Raw genomic sequence first — 17,355 nt, 5'->3', positions numbered from 1 at the left:
AACATACCTAATCCAAAATATCTAAAATCCAAACTGTTTCAAACTATACAGATACTGGAAGGTCATGTTGGTGTTCGGGGTTTGGAGCTGTTTCATTTTAGATCTTCATATCAGGGCTGTTCAGCTTTAGCATCCTAGTTATTACAAAGAGAAGCTAAAATCTCCCTTTAGTCATTGATCATTGATAAAGGCATGTCGCCATTAGAGTAGGGGTGTGTGTTCTAATGGTACAGCACAAGGAAAACAGATTGAAATTGATTTCTTCTTGGCCTTTCCAGAGAATCAATCATGTTCTCACAAAACACAAGGTTGTGGTAGCTGGTGACATCATTTCCCTTCTTAACTTTGGACTTAGAGGTCAGGCCTAGAAGGAGCAGCAGTCACAGGACTGAGGAGAAATGATGTTTGTTTGCATTTGTGATCAGAGGCCCAACTGTCCCATGTCTCTTCCCATCTACCAAGAATTTCAAAAGAGGCTTCTGATAAAGCCACCAACTTCCAGGGGAACCTTAGTGACCCCACAACCTTCAGTCTCCTCTCTAGCTGAGATATCTCCAAAGAAAAGAAAATAGGTTAGGATGTGGAGCCAGCATGGTCATCCGGTTATGGGAGCTCATAGATAAGCCCATCATTTTAATTTTTACCAAACCAGTATGAATATATTTGCAGTATGCAATGTGATGTTTTGGCATGTGTATACATAGTGGTATGATTAAATCAAGATAATTAACATATCACTGTCCTATACTTATGTGAGAACATTAAAATTAATCCACCGATTTCCATGTATATTATACACTATTATCAGCAGTTTTCATTGTGTTGTACAATAGACCCTTGGGACTTATTCCTAATGGAAACATTATACCCTTTAATCAGTGTACCCCTATACCCCATGCACCACACTCATTCTCAACCCAGCTGTAGTAACGACCTTGCTTCTCTGGGCTTGACATTTTTCGTCAATTCACACGAATCACAGCAGGCGGTACCTGTCCACACCTACTGTATTAGTTCTCTGTTGTTGTGATAAAACACCGTGGCCAAGGCAACTGGCAGAAGAAAGAGTTTATTTTCGCTTATGGTTCTAGAGGGCTAAGAGTCTGTCACCACAGGGACAGATGGAAACAAGTGGCAGGCATGGCAGCAGGAGCAGGAAGCTGAGGGCAGACAGCAAGCGCAAAGTACAGAGCAAACAGGAATGCCCTAAGTCTTCAAACTCTCCATGCCCATAGGGGCATACTTCTAGCAAGGCCACACAGCCTAAACTTTCCTACACAGGGCCACCAAATGGAGTCCGAGTGTTCAAACATCAGAACTGACCGGAGATATTCTCACTCAACCACATCTTAGTTCACTAGGCTCAAACATGTTGGAACAAATGGTAAGATTCCCTCCTTTGAGGCTGAGTACTCCATCGTATGAATGCTCCACTTTTTCTTCATCACCTATGAACACTTGGGCTGGTTCCTGTTTTGGCTATTGTGGGCCGTGCTGCTGTGAACTCAGTCTTCAGATATCCTCAGCACCTCAATTTCATTTCTGCTGATACCTGAGTTCACTCCACACCTCTGAGGTAGGTGCAGAAGGCCAGGTGAGATGACAAGGACCTAGAAGACATCAGGTTATATGCTGCAGTAGAGTTAGAAAGAAGCAGCTCTTCAGCCTAGGATGCCTTGGGGACAGGAGGAGATGGGATTTGAGGACTGGGTATGATGCTGGAGTCCTCAGTGTAGTTAAGAACAAGATTGCTGACTTTAGAACCTACCTACTCTCCACGAGGAGATGGCACAGGCCCTCCATCAAGGCTTCTGGGGCGTGACACTTGGAGTTACTAAAAAAGACTGAGCAGAGAGAACTCTGGCCCTGCTATGTACATGCCTCCAAGCCTCTCATTCCATGCCTGTTAGGCACTCAGCTTGTTTGCTGGACAGGTCATTCCCACTTGGGAACCTAGGCTCCTTTTTGGTCCCCTTACGAGGTGTATCACAGTATAGAGCTGAGGGCAGGCTGAAGAATCCTTGTCATATCTTAGTCTTGAGCCTTGCCTCCAACATCCAGCCTCTGTTAATCATATATAATGAGACCTATGTTGTCCAGGCAGGGTGGAGTATTCTCACATTGTGCAAACTCCAGAAATACTATCTTCGTTTTTGTCAGTTTCCAAACACATTTGACATTACCAATGGAGGCATGAGACTACTTCGTACACTGTTTCCATCAGGTACATCCTGACGAGAGTGTAACAAGGTGCTGGTAAATGCTTCACACTCTGAGGAAGCCCCTGGCCCACCATCAGATCCAAAGCAACCATCAGGATGTACAGCTTCCCCCCGCCCCACACACACATCAGGAAGTCTGACTTCTGATTCCAAATGCTAACAGCACACTAGCTCTGCCTCTGAGTGTTTAGAGACAGCCTCTCTTCTTCAAGCAGCCCAGACAGGTCAAGAGTTAAAGAACTTTCCAGGCAGATTCATGTTTTGAGACTTCACATTCACAGGAAGAAGTGAAGAAAAAGGGAGAAGAAGAGGAAGAAGAATATCAAAATAAGTTTAAAACTTAGAGTGAGGCACCAGAGATATGGCTCAAGTGTTAAAAACACTGGACCTTGGTCCAGTTCCCAGCACCTGCATGGTATCTGGCAGCCATCCGTAATTTTAGCCCAAGTGGATCTGGCGACCTGCCCTGGCCTCCTCCAGCACATTGTCTTAGTCTCCAGACAGGGAAATTAAGAAAGGCTACTCGTAAGGTGATAGCTTGGAAATGGAATACAAGTTTTAAATTGAGCAATAATCCACAACAGCTATTCTCTTTCAATCACATAGACTAATTACTTTGATACAAATTGGAGAGTTCTGTGGGAGGATGTTTGTGGCAATGAGGCCTAGTTAGAGTGACCCCCCTGGCTTCATCTGAGGCAGAGTTCAGTTCTTTTGTGCTCAGCTCTTTACGCGCAAACCTATAAGCCTGTAGACACGCAGGCATACCTTAACCCCGGTGATGCAAATCTCTAACAGAAATGATGATGCACAGTCAGTGTTAGCATCATTCCCCTTCCTCTCAGGATGGCCAAGACTCCAAGGAAGACTGAAAGTTTGGAGATCTTAAATGGAGAGGAAATCATGACATAAAGAAAAAGCCCAGGAAATGAGGTGCATTCCAGCTGCTAAGGGCACGAAGGAGACTTGGCCATGTTTTCTTTCTTCTTAATTTATTCTTGTGATACTAAGGATAGGATCTGGGGCCTCAGCAGGCTAAGCAAGCCCTCTTCCACTGAGCTACATCCTTACTTTTCTCCCTTCTCTTTCACATTCTTCTGGACCATTTGCTGAAGGCAGCCTCTAAAGACCAAAGTCAAGAAGCTGAACTCAAAGCAAAGCTGATCAGTGTGGCCTCCCTTCCGCCCAGCTTCATTCCAACACACTTGCACGCCACAGTAAAGGATGAAGGACGCCCCTTGTTACTGTTTTTATTTTTGTGTTTGTTTGGTCCCAGCTCAGTGGGAGGATGATACAGACTTCTCAGCTTGCCAACAGCACTCGGCGGATGAAATCTCTAATAGGTAAGTCTTTAGCTGAGTTGAGACCCCCGTCCACCTACTACCAAAGTTGAAGAATTCTTGCTGTTCTTTTTCCCAGCCTCCAAGCAGCAGAACATGTCCACATGGCTTATACGTGGTCACTCAGCAGAGCCCACCAAGCACTTCAGGTCACAGGAGGATGATACCCAGGCCAAAGTTCCGTTCTAGCTACTTACAGGGGCTTCAGAAAGACACACGGACAGATGGACGATGGGAGGGTCACAGTCACAGAGGCCATCGCTGCAGTGGGACGGTGTGTCCTCTGGCGTCTTGCTCTTTACCTTTCCTGTAGATTTGCACTGTCTTTGTATAAATCTTCCTAGTTTTACTGCAGTTTGCGTCTATTGTCACAGCGAAGAACGCACAATTGAAGGCACGCTTTTTTAGGCATCAAGTGGTGTTTTGCTTTAACTGGGAAAATATGAGCTGAAGCCACGTGTCCCTTCAGAGCAGCAGCTCTAAAAACCACCTTGTAGTCATTCTGCTATCCGAGTTCTGACAGCCCAGAGGTCGGCTAAGATACTATGTAAAGATTAGAGAGAGAAAAAAACCCACCAGTGCTATGGGCTGTACAGTCTCGGTTCCAGCTGCCTAATTCAGTTCTTGGAGACAAAGGGCCCTCCTGAATCATCATGCATACCTGTCAATAAAACTTTATTGACAAAAACAGGTGCCCAGACCATTTGTCCTGTTGTTTCTCACAGCTCAGAAAAAGGTAGCTCTGCCTTTAGGAGATAATGAGAGAAACACCATAACTTAAAAATTAGCATGTATCCTGAGAGACATAAAATACTGTTACTTTAATTTTTTTTAAATTCATTTTATGCTAATGAGTATTTTGCTTGCTGAATGTCTATGTACTATGTGTGTGCAGTGACTATGGGGGCCAGAGGAGGGCATCAGGTACCCTGAAACTGGAGTTAAAGTTGTAAGTCCCCTTGGGTGCTGAGAATCTAACAGTGGTCCTCTGTAAAAGCAGGCAATGCTCTTAACTGCTGAGCCATCTCTATAGCTCTAAAACCTTGTCTTTCCAAGACATTAAACTTTAGAGTCGTTTGTAATTCATCCTATACAGACTGATACACAGTACTTACAGATGATCTCCATCTGTAAGTACACCATAGTTGCTTTGGTATGATTCAGTAAAACTGGATAAACAAAATGAGATTAAAGACTCTTTATATCTCCATGCCAAAGAAAAACAACAAATTTCATCTGTAACACGGTGTTAAATCAAAAACTGGTAGCTAAAACTCCACCCCAGAGCACCAGCGCCCCTAGGACTGAAGACGATTAGAATGGAAGCCTAGGAGAGAAGTGGTCTCTAAGCTTTTCTCCTCACTTTGGAGTTGAGGCTCTGGATTGCTCAGCTCACTGTCTGGGTCCCAAGCTTTTTATGTGAAAACCAAAATGACCAGGGAGCCAAAAGTCTTCTTCCCCAGTTTGAGAGTACTGACACTCACAGGAGGTTCCAGAATGACATTGGGGGACTGAAAAGTTGCCTTTGAAATCAATCCTGTCCGTGGCCCTGGCATATGGAGCAAGGACATGGCTCTTAGGGAAGCAGCTGGCCAGAGCCAGCAGAACAAAGCTGGGGGCTGAAACATGCCTGTTACACCCTCACTGCTCTGCACCCCTACCGAAGCCCTCAGTCGCTCTTGGCCTTGGGAGTAGATTCCTTCATGTTCCTTTGCTGTTTCCAAAGTATACACTCATCTCAGATTCAGATGAAATATACAAAAGTGAGCCCAAAAGCAGAAAATGGGGGCCTGGAGTTTTTTCTTTACTCCTGTGCCCACAGGGCATGGAAGCCTCTGAGACAGCCACACAGCAACCTGGCCCAGCCCAGGGCCTGGTGCAAGCGGGATCTGTGGATATAAAATTCCAACTTAATCCCCTAGCCAGAGGCTTAATCCCTGAACTCTGAATCAGGTCTTGGCAGAAAGCAGTCTTCCCACCCTCTTGTAAATTTCCATTCTTCCAGCCCCTGGAACCAACCAGCTCCAAAGGAATGCTCCAGGGCTCCCTGGCTGGAGCCACGCAGCCGGGCCTGAGGAGCTAGGGTAGGACAGTCAGGACCCAAAGGTCAGGGCACCTAAATTTCAGTGGCTCTGAGACTCTGCCCTGGTCACCTCCACGGGGCTCAAGTACTTCTTCCACCCTTCTTCCATCCTTTTAACTATGGCTCAGGTTGACAAGTGACAGGCCCATGGGCAGAGGGGTCGCTGGACACTACAGGCCCCTTGACAGAAGTCCCATGTCCAGTTTTGCAAATGCCATTCTGTTGTGTCACAGCCAGGCTGGATCATTTCTGAATTGCCCCTAGGATCTTTTGTATCCTAACAGGCAGGTGGAGTTGCTGCCATGGGAACCGTGAGGCCCACCAAGCTCAAGATGCTAACAAACTGGCCCTTCACAGGAAGCTGGGAAAGCCCGGGGTCACACCTTCTCTACCCAGTGCAACCGGAACACACCACAGCTCTAGAAATACTGTCAGCCTGTTCCTCCAGATAGCCGAGGGGAACAAGACCCTAAAGATGGAGGGAGAGATGCCTGTGTATGGTGTGCGGGGTATCAGTGTGAGCATGGGTATGTATGTGTGGGTGTGGACACTTTTGGTCTGTGGTGTGTATGAGTGTGCTTGTGTGTGTGCACGCCGTGTAGAGTATGCGTCTGTGTGTCTGTATGTACACGGAAGCTTATACGCTGTGGAAAAGAGAAAACTGAAAAGCATAGGACACTTAGCAGATTTAAACAAAAACATTTGAAGGAAACACTCCAGAAATACAGTAGGGTACAGCAGAACTCGGAGCACCAGGAAATAAAAGAAGATGCTACCGTTGCTGTCACTACTGTTTCTCTTAGCATTGCTGAGTGTTTCCATACACAGCACCCATCCCTTTTCTCTCAGAGTCACAGTAGGTATAAGGATATGAAGCTCTGTTGAAGGGGCACAGCTGGAGGTGACGTCCATGGAGGCCCCATGCCAGGAAGTAGAGTCATTCCTTCTCTCATAGTCCAGTGCTCCCTCATGGTGCCATGTAGACCTATCTCAGTTTTTTGCCCTGAAAGTGGGTGTGGCTGTTGATACAGGGCAACCATAGACAGAGGCTGTGCACAGAGGGGATAGAGGCCAAGAGGGGCCATGTGGTCTATCACATCACCCCAAGCATCAATTAGCTCCAAACAGTGTGTCCTCCATCTTCCTTCCTTCCAAGGGAAGCAACATTCGAGATGTAAAGAAATAATTAAAACACAGCAAACACTGGCTGTGGGCAGACTGGTATAGACTCAGCTTGTATGCAGTCGGTATGACCCTAGAACTCTGTGAGGCTGACATCACTTTCTGTTTTTGTGAATAAGGACACTCAGACTCAGAGAGGTCAAGGAGCTTGGTTGAGACACACAGCTGAGAAAATGGGAAACCCAGTGCAGATCAGCACTCAGCACAGCCACAGAGAGACAGCAGCACCACCTGAGGCACTGTCTGGCACAGCATCCTAGAGGGAAAGAGAATGAACCTGAATCCTTACAGACAGAGGCTCCTGGCCCATTTGCTCCACCCAATTGCTCCTCTTTACTCTTGTCACACAATCTGTCTACAGTGGCTGTGGAATTTTAATTATTACCATAAACCATGTGGGCCATGCTGCAACAAAGGGGTTTGTATTGACTACGTTTGTGAAAAGGGGAAGTACCAGGGATGTGAAAGTCAAAGGTCAAAATCAAACGATAGGAGAGAAAGTTCTAAAAGAAGTCATACGGTATCATTTCCATACATTTACATTATGCACATGAGTGTATATATGTGTGTGCGTATACATGTATGTGCGAATGTGCGTGCATGCGTGCTTGTGTGCTTGTGTGTGTATGTATGTGTACACGTGTGTAAAGGCCAGTGAATCCTGAGTTCACTGACTTGGCTAGACTGTCTGGCCAGCAAACCCCTGACTCCACCTCTCTTGCAGGATTGCAGGCCTATGCTGCCTCTCCTGGCTTTTTTCAACATGGCTGTTGAGAATCGCAGCTCAGGTCCTCAGGCTTGCAAAGCGAGCACTTTACCCCAGCTAGCTTCCTCACCCAGTGATTCTCATATGTTTTCTTTAAGATTTATTTTCATTACTTTCAGTTTATTATTTTCTGCAGAGGCCAGAGGTGACGGATCTCTAGAGATGGAGTTACGGACAGTTGTGAGCTGCCTGACATGGGTACTAGAAACTGGACTTGGGACCTCTACAAGAGCAGAAAGTGCTCTTAACTGCTAAGCCATCTCTCCAGGCCCACTTCTCATAGCTTACAAAACCGGTTGTGACAAAGGAAAAAAAAAGGCAATTCTGAAAACTATATTTCAGGACTCACTTGATTTAGAGTCTAAGGAATATAGCAGCTCTCTTACAGGAGAATTGAAGACTCCAGAATAAAACTTCCAGTTTTATGTCTTTTAGATCATATGTTTTCTCACCCGTGGTCCTCATTATTAGATGTCATGTTTCTCCTAAGGCAAAGGCCCCCTCACTTCTTACATCTGGGGAGGACAGCAGGGCAAGCCTAGCCTGCAGATGGCCACCCTGGCCCCAGATATGAGGGCCACAAACATGAGGACAGAGACAGAAAGAAAAGGGCAGCCTGTGCCCTCTGCTGTTCTGCAAACTGGCTCAGCGTGGCGTGGCTGCACAGTTCCTGGCACCAGTTGGCAAGAAGGAAGATCTCAGACAAATAAAAGAGACTGAAACTAGGAACTCTGCCGTTTCTTTCTTAGCGGCATATTGCTAGGCACAGTGTACAATGGACACCCGGCTAGTGACCACGCATGACCCTCCTCACCACGAGCTTGCCCCTTGACAACACCGACCTGCTGTGTCCATTATCTCTGGTCTCTGTGACTCAGGGGGTCAGAACCCTGTTCTTGGATGAGACCCAGGATAGGAAGGAAGAGGAAACAAAAATGTTTTTTTTGTTTTGTTTTGTTTTGTTTTTTGCGATGAAGTGGCCTGGTTACATCTCTAAGCCACCCCATAATTGCTCCCTAAGATGGAGCAAGAATGCAAGCCACAGAAGCTCCCCAGTCCTCTCTGCTCCAGCTCCTCTCTGGCTAGTGTGACAAGCTGGGTTCTGTACTCCCTGCTATGGGCTGATCCTGGCTCATCAGCTGTGAGCTGCCTAACTTCAGAGTCTGCAGTCTAGGGGTTCTGATGCATAGACCGGGTGACTGGGGAAAGGTACCAGGATTGAAGCTGCTAATGTCCAAGCTTATCCACGTTTCTCAGAGCCTTTCCTGCCAAGCTGCTCCACTGTACTCACTGCAGTCTCCTGGCCACTCTTCTATTTCTCACACAGGATAAGAACTGTGCCCTCTGGAAGATCTGAGGACCTCTGAAATTGCTAACTCCCTACTAGCCATGTCCCCTGTTGGCCCTTGTAAAGCTGAACTCTTCAGAGCCCTCCTTTGTCCATCAGAGCCCCGACCCAAAGCATCTCCATCTCACCATCCTTAGAGTTTTCAACAAAGTAACTGACAGTTTCTGAGTCACTTGGTTCATCATTTGAAAACTCATTCATGCTCAGCATCTCTGACCTGGAAGTGACCATGTTATCTTACTTTGCAGGGACTTTCCCGGTATTAGCATAAATCCCCCATTCCAGCACAGTCCAGAATAAAGCATCATAGCATAACAGTCCTATAAGCTGGGAAGTAGCTGCTTTGTTCACTCCCATATCATTGCAAAAGTAAAAACGGGAGCCTAAAATTTTTGTGGAAGAAAGGAAGAGAGAGGGAAAATAGGGAAGAAGGAAGAGAAACAGGAAAAAATATGGAGAAAAGGAAGAATTATGGGAAAAAGGAAAAGGGGAAGAGAGGAAGGAATAACAGGATAAAGAGAGGGAGGAAATTTTATTTTTATTTTAGATTGCATTTATTTAATTGGTAAATAAATTAATATACTTTTCTGTTCAAAGAAGTACATTCACCAGTCACAAGAGACTTATAATACCTTTCATTTCTAAGCAACAGAAGCACAGAGAACAAAAGTGGACATTTCCAAAGGAATGTTGGAGCCAGAAATAGTTTTACAAGATGACTAGGGCCACCTTCTCAGGGGGAGATATAGGCTCTTGAGCACTGGTTGAGGCCAAGTCAGTCTAGTCTGTAGCAGGGGTAAGAGCCCAGCTGTAAGGTATACCCACCTTGACGTGGGAACCGTAAACAATGCCCAATCTTGTTCTTTAGGAACATCTGATCTTAGCAGGACTCTCAGAAGGTCTAAGCTTGACATGAGTAAATGAACTTTTATTAAAGATGCTTCCATTTTTAAAAGGACAAAACACCATCCCACCCAACTTCCTAACCATTCAAATTTCCCAAATGAATGACTTATTTTCCATTCCTTTTAGATAAATTCAGCTTTACCAGTTATTAAGAGTTGTTTGTTCCATATATGAGACCCAAGTAAAAGTAGCATGGATGGATTAAAATCCTCTACAAGCAAAAATCCTGGGTGGTCACAAGCAAGAAAGGTCTCAAGGGAAGTTCGGTGGTTGCGGAGAAAGACCAGAGACCACATGGAATGGTTTGTTCTCATCGGGGGCTTTTTGTCTGGGCCCCCGCTTGGCTGCCCCTCCGGTGGTAGACCTCACTCACACAGGAATTTCCAGTGATGATGCAAAGAAATTCAACCACATTCTGCTCACGTCAGCGGCAGAAAGCTATCTAGTGAAAAAAAATATTAACCTGCTGGAAAGGACAGCTCTTGCTGCCCTTCAAGGTATCTTTAATATATATTTAGACAATATTTCAAATCTTCAGAGGACTTCAGACACCTTCATGTTTGAACTCAGCACAACTCAGAAAACTATTCTTCTGTGTGTTATATTGCAATTTATAAAGAATATTTTGAGTGTGCTTTAGGGCTGAAGCAAAATGTGAATAAAAGCTCAAGGCAAAAAATGAAAGAAAATATTTGTAACTCTTGTATCTGAGAAGATACCTTCATCCATAATGTCCAAAGAACTGATAAGAACAACAGCAACAAAAGCCAAGCAAAAGACTAGATGTTTCCCTTAGTGTACACAAATGACCACAAGCCCATCAAAAGATGCTCATGTCACTAATTACTAGAGGGGTGAAGATTCCTCATGAAATACACCTGGACCATTTGGGTGACAAAGAGGTCAATTCTGGTGAGGATGTGGAGTAGGCACGTAAAATGTGCAGTCGCCACTGAAAATGGTATGGCCCTTTCTCAAGTGATTAAAATGTTAATTTGTATATTTGCATACACAATATAGTAATTCTTCTCCGGATATTTACCTAAAAGAACTAAAAATGTTTCCTCAAAATGAGACTGCATATCGTCGTCACAGAAGCATTACAGCTTCAGGAGAGAGGCCATCCAACCTCCACCAGCAACGAATGAGCACATTCAAAAACACTGTGAATACATACAATGGAATATTATGCAGCTTTAAAAATGGAGGAACTCATGACACATGATACAATGTGAACGGACTTCAAGGGCATTAAGCTAAATAAGCCAGTCAAAAAATAATACATTAAGAAAAAAATAAAATAAAAGCCCACCTCATCGGATGCATCAAAGTAAGGAATTTGTCCGACCCTAGGGTTTCTGATGCTGGGTCCCTCCTCTAGCAACATCTGTAAGTGATTGACATCTGCCACAGCTTATTGTTTGTTGTTATGATAAAACACTGACCAAAAGCAACTTGTGGAGAGAAGAGGTTCACTTCCATATCCCAATCATGGTCCATCATGGAGGGAGGGCAGGGCAGAACTCAAGCAGAAACCCAGAGGGAGGAACTGAGGTAAAACCATGGAGGAACACTGCTCACCTGCTTGCGCCCCATGGCTTGCTCAGCCTGCTTTCTTACACAGCCCAGAACCTGCCCCCAGGAGTGGCACCACCCACAGTGAGTGGCATCTTCCCACATCAGTCATTAATCAGGAAAGTGCCCAAAGACTTGTCCACAGGCCAATCTGATGAAGGCATCTTCTCAGTTGAGGCGCTCTGTTCTCAGCGACTCTAACTTGTGTCAAGGTGACAAAGAGAGTTCACTCTGTAGGTAGTTAATAATCACAGTCATAATATTGACATCAGCTGATTTTCTCAACTTTACCAGGCTGTGTGGGGAGCTGGAAGTCTGCCTCAGCTGCCTATCATATAGCGTACATATGTGTAATCCTCACAGCAGTTGACATCCCACATGTACAGTTTGTGTCTTACATTGTACTGTCAAGCGCTGATTTGGGAAGACAATAGAATTTTAAAAGGAGACCCTCAGACCAATGTATACTCTTCATTTTATTCTTTTTAAGACTATACACCCAATGCAAATTATACAGTGGAGCTAGCTGAGGGGTGTAATTTGTTACACAAATATACAAACACTATTGGGTTCCATCTGTGGCTACTGTAGTTATAATGAAAATCTAAAAACAACTGTAATGCTTCTAACCATAAAATTATAAGGCAAGAAAGTGGATTTAGATAACTGTGCGAGCTGTAATTGTGTGTTTGTAAACTCGCAGACAAGGCTTTCACACTAATTTAGCCCTGGCTCATTGCACACCCAAAGCATAGCTTTCCCCCTGCCCTTTCTTCTGCCACATGGGTCTGAGACCCCAGGCGTTAGGAAATTCCATCCTCACAAGAGAGTGTGTGCTGGGCGTGGCGAGCGGGAAAAGGGGAGCCGCAGTCTGTGTGGCAGGCAGCTGGAGACACAGGCTCTGCTGGAGACAGAAGCTCCGCGGCATCTGCAGGAGCAGAGCTGTAAGGGCCAGAGGGGCTCTGCGCTCATCCTTCACGGGTTCGGAGATGTGTCATTTCTCAAGATCACACAGAAGGTTATAACTCAAGCTCCCAGCTGCCGGGGCCAAATGCTCCTCCTGCCCTTCACCTCCGCCAGCTCATGGGGACTCATGTAGGATAAGCAGCCACATCTGGTCAGGGACGCCAGTTACGTCCCCTCCTCTGCCCACCCTGTTCTGCCCTCCATTGCTGTGGCCAAGCAGAGGCAGTAGGAAGAATTTGTCTTACTCCTCCTTTCCAGGGGTTTGTCAGGTACATCATGAGTGGCCAGAACACCATGGAGTCAGGAGTGTGTGGGAGGAGAGTAAGCAGACAGCAAGGACCAGACCAGGAGTCAGATGTAATCTGGGAAAGCACACGCATTCTTCCCCTATGCGCCATCTCCTGAAATTTCCAGATCCTCTCAAAATTGAGCCACTAGCCAAGGACGAAACTTCAACACTTTAAACCTGTGGGGAACATTTCATATTCTGACCTCAGCGCACTCAGCCCTGGAAACTGAGGACCTGTGGGGACAGGCATTCTCCTACCTGGGAAAAGCTGAAGTCTGAAGAGATGAGGAGCAAGACAGAAGAGGATGCTTTAGAAAGAGCACCAGCTGGAAGAATATGCCAAGCAAGGGATGAGAAGGAAGTGAGCCAATAGTGGTGGCTAAGAAACTTCTAGAGAAGACACAGAAGAATGCAAATGTGATCACAATCCACTGAATACATGTAAAAGAACAAAACTACCAAGCTGCGCACTTTTTATTACTGTTTTGAGAAAATATGGGTGTATTTGGTTCTTTGCACATTGTACGTCAGGCATGTAAGTCACGGGCGAACCGCCCACCTGATTATACATTTTAAATGGGTAAATTGCATGGTGCAATTACGTTTCAATAAAGAAAGCTCTTACCAAAATGGAAATGAAAAGCAATTTTTAAACAATAAGTCGAGATCTTGTGCTTTTTTCTGGCACTCATTTTCTTAAGCCCTGGGGACCACACAAAGGGTACTCATGGGACTGAGTGACCCAGGCTCTTCACACTCCTTTTTTTCTTGTCTTACCTGTTCTCTGGGCTAGGCTGAGAAGGGCTGATTCCAGGAAGGCCACCACAGCCACTGACTGGCATGGTCTGGTGCATCTGCCTCCCATTCCCCAAACTTGATTTGCATGTCCACAAATGCTTGGTGTCCCTCATCCACACTCACAGATACAGGTCCTGAAACTGGAGGACAAGAACACACACTGAAAAGTCAAACTGTTAAATGGCTTCTGTAGGCTAATTTCAATTCTGAAAAGCCACCTGCCACAGTTAAGGAAGCATGCTCTAAAGATTGGGGCTTCACTGTCCTAGCAAGCCAATAGGATAGAAGTGTTTGGGGTAACTTTTCTGTTCCCTTGAACCAAGCCATACAGATCACTGTGGACACATCTTATTTTCAACAGGGAGTGAAAGAGCTGTTTTCTAAGAGTTTTCTCCTAATACGTACCCATATTTCCAGGATCCAGAATAGGACTGCAGAACAATAAAAAAGACAAATGTGTATAAAACCTCTTAGAATGATGAAGGCAGATGTTGAGAAGTATGTAAAATAGAAGTAACAGCTGCTGTCGGTGGGGAGATACATTTTAACACACAAACAGGTGGCTCCAAGCATTCTGAGAAAACAATGGTGTGGGTTCTGTGAGCAGGCACAGCGATGCAGCACCGCGTGGCTCAGGTATGGACTCAAGCTGTTCCTTTCAGATTTGAGACCTCAGGTCTCTCTGACAGCCCTGGAGTGAAGTTCCTTTTCTCTAATTGCAGACCAGGTTTAAGATGTTGAACACCAAGGCTGCTGAAAGGGAAAAGCAAATGATTTCCATGCAAGAGAAACAAAAGCAGCATGGAGCCTGAACAAGTCAAGCCCTACAAAACATTAAGAAGCTGAGATTAGTAAACCTCACAGAATCACTGAGGGATGAGTTGACCACAGAAGAATTCAGGCAGCAGTCTGAGGCACCTATGAAATCGAAGGGAAGAAAAAAGAAATAAAAACCTTGAGGTTTCCTGTGTGTGTGTGTACACACACAAAAGAAAGGCCATCAGACACATCTATCAGGCCCTGGTAGTTTAGGGACAGCAGCTAAGAATAAAATGTCACCTTTTCTCTTGCTGCCAGGATAAATGGATGAGTAAAGAAACTATGTCAAAATTCAGGGTAAGATCTTAATGGGAGTACAGTCCACCAGCAATAGTGGCTCAACAGCTTGGCTGCCAGCACGAGCTTGTTGGCTGGTGGTGGCATTAGGTTGTGCAAATCGTAGGTTTCCATGCACCAGTTGAAGATAACTAATGATTGACCACAACTCATGCCTCAACAGGTCAGTGCACGTAGGTCAAAGGTGAGCAATGTTTCTCAAAAAAAGACAAGACCAAGTGGCCCCCCCAGGGCCAAGATAGTAACAATGGTACAATCTAAGTGGAGCCACAGAAACTTCCATAGCTTCGGCTATAAACCCCTACCTAACCCCTCAGAAGTCAGAACCAGGCTACATGCAGGTTGTTTAATATGCATAGCACAAATATAGAGTTAAAGTAACTGAGGAAAAACTACCAAAGAATGGGTCAATAGAGCATTTTAATGGCAAATAGTAGACCATTAAGGTTCCCTGTCTTTGCTACAGGTTTCCAGTGCTGTTCATACTGATATCTAAGTGTCCCCTTTCTCCTTCCTTCTCCCTTCTTCTATTTCTCGCTTCCTGCCTCCCTCCCTCCATCTGTTCCTCCCTCCCTCCCTTTCTTCATTGCTCTTGAGGCTGCCTTACTCTTTATGCCATTGTCTTTATTTCTAGCACCTTTTTGAGGCAATTACATAAAAATGTAAAGGTTGGCCACCATTCATTTTTATTGAATATTTTTATTTATTCTTTGACAATTTCATATATGCATATAAAGGGTTTTGATCATATTCATATCTACTTCTTTAGTCTGCATGCAGGGCTCATGGAGGCCAGAATAGGGCACTGGATGCTGTAGAACTGGAGTTAGATTGTGCTCTACTCTGTGATGCTAGGAACTAAACATGGCTACTAAACATGCTAGGAACTAAACTAAACTAAACATAGTAGCCAGTGCTCTTCACTCATGAGCCATCTCTGCAGAACCCACCTACCCACCCCCCCTTTTAAAACTGCCCTCTGAGTTTCCTTGGAATTGCTTTCATGAGTTTGTGTGTGTGTGTAGGGGGGGTCATTTACTAGAACATGGGCAACCTAACTAGTGGTTATACCCCTGAAGAGAGATGATTCCCTCTCCCCCAGCAGCCACTGACTTCCGGTAACTCCTCAGCTAAAGGTGAGTCCTCATGAGTCCCTCCATTACCCAGGTTAGAAGGGTAACAGGCTAAGTTCTATGCAGGTAACAGATCCTCTGTGAATTCATGAGTGCAAGATCATGCTGTGTCTAGAAGTCGCCCTCTCAGAGCCCTCCTGTCTCCTAGCTCTTCTGTTCTTTCTGAGGTATTCCTTTTAGAAAAATTGCATTTGCTTCTTGTCAGACATTTTCCTCTGGGCCCCTTAGAATTGTGAAATACAATGTGTTCTCAACAACTGAGATGCTGACTATGTCTCTCTTCCATGAAATGAGTAACAAATTTGCATATTTGCCATAAAGGCATTCTGCTAATCCAACTTCCATTCACATGTGTGCCTTGACTGTAAGGGCAACATGGGGCCGTGTTTGAAGTTTCTATCAGATGGCTACTTCTCAAGCTCTAACTACAGTGATCATAAAATTTAATCTCCATGCAAAGAGCTTGGAAAGTAAGAGGCTGTTGTCCTTGTTGACTTTTCTGTTATGGTAAAGTACCACAGGCTGAGAAATCTGAAAATTGTGAAGCTTATCTGGTTCATGGCTGGGCAGAGGTCACAGGCCACATCTGGCAAGGCATCTTTCTCTTTCTTCAGTTGACAACAGGAACCACATGGTGGGAGGGACATGGAGAAGGCAGAAGCTGCATTATAACAACCCCACTCCCACAGGCAACATTGACCCACTTAGGAAGCCGGGACTTGATCTCCACATTTTCTTAAACCTACCTCTGGATACTTTCAGGTTGAGAAGTAAATTACATGAACTTTTGGGGACATTCATGTTCCAACCACAGCATGGGACTATGAATAACTATTTATGAGTGACAGGAGTGTGAAGAGACTGTCACCTATAACCATTTTATGGCACAGTCTACTTGCTTATTTCTCCACCAAAAGTGATGTGGAAAGGATATTAGACTCCAGAGGGCTTCTCTACCCCAGCTAGTTCCCAAATAATCAAGACAGAGACCTTTTAGAATCATAAAAGCTTTAAGGCACAGTAGCTGGGCAGGTATCAACCCTCTAGGCTATTTTGCTATTTGCCACCTACACACCCAAAGTTACTTGCCATAATTGTTCATGCCTAGGCTGCTTCTGTTCCATCAGGCCAGCTGACATGGCCACGTTCTCATGGCCATACTGCCCCATAGTGACTTCCTTCTCTCTAGCTTCTTATCCTCCTGCTACATCTGTTTCCTCTCTCTTCTCCTGGCCTCATGGTCCCTCTCTGACCCCAAACCTCGGAACCTAAGCACCACTTGCTTCTCTTCTGCCCAGTTACAGGCTTCTAGTTATTTTATTAACCCAGGTTATACAACAAAGACTATTGTATGTGAGGATGTACTTGTCTCTACTGCAACCAGATCTCAGGGGCCAGTATTTAGCATTAGAATACTCAGCACCAGACCAACCCTCAACACAGAGGAGTCTTTTAGTCTTGTAGGAAAAAACCTATATTGAATATATTTTTTCACCCTATATATACTATTCCAAATGCAAACTATAATCTCAGCACTCAGAAGACAGAGGCAGGGGAATTCCTGTGATTTCAAGGTCAGATTACTCTATGTAGTGAGTTAAAGGCAACCAAAATTACATGGTGAGACCCTG

At 45.0% G+C, this 17,355-nt stretch overlaps 1 long non-coding RNA gene across 17 annotated transcripts in view; it reads right to left on the bottom strand.

The window, feature by feature from the left end:
• Positions 1–17,355, bottom strand: part of LOC110556597 (uncharacterized) — a 103,601-nt gene that overhangs the window by 29,047 nt on the left and 57,199 nt on the right. For 14 of the 17 annotated variants that reach the window (XR_009590869.1, XR_009590859.1, XR_009590862.1 and 11 more), the window contains one exon: positions 13,455–13,615. This is a non-coding gene — a long non-coding RNA (uncharacterized LOC110556597). Of the gene's footprint in view, positions 1–1,053; positions 1,611–9,437; positions 11,654–11,676; positions 12,855–13,454; positions 13,616–17,355 lie in introns of those variants that run through there. The other 3 variants (XR_009590857.1, XR_009590867.1, XR_009590865.1) reach the window with 3 other exon arrangements.

This window comes from Meriones unguiculatus, chromosome 3 (genome assembly GCF_030254825.1).
Source record: "Meriones unguiculatus strain TT.TT164.6M chromosome 3, Bangor_MerUng_6.1, whole genome shotgun sequence".
NCBI classification, from domain to species: Eukaryota; Metazoa; Chordata; class Mammalia; order Rodentia; family Muridae; genus Meriones; species Meriones unguiculatus.
The sequence above is the reverse complement of the archived record's forward strand: the minus strand, read 5'-3'. Positions and strand labels throughout refer to the sequence as shown.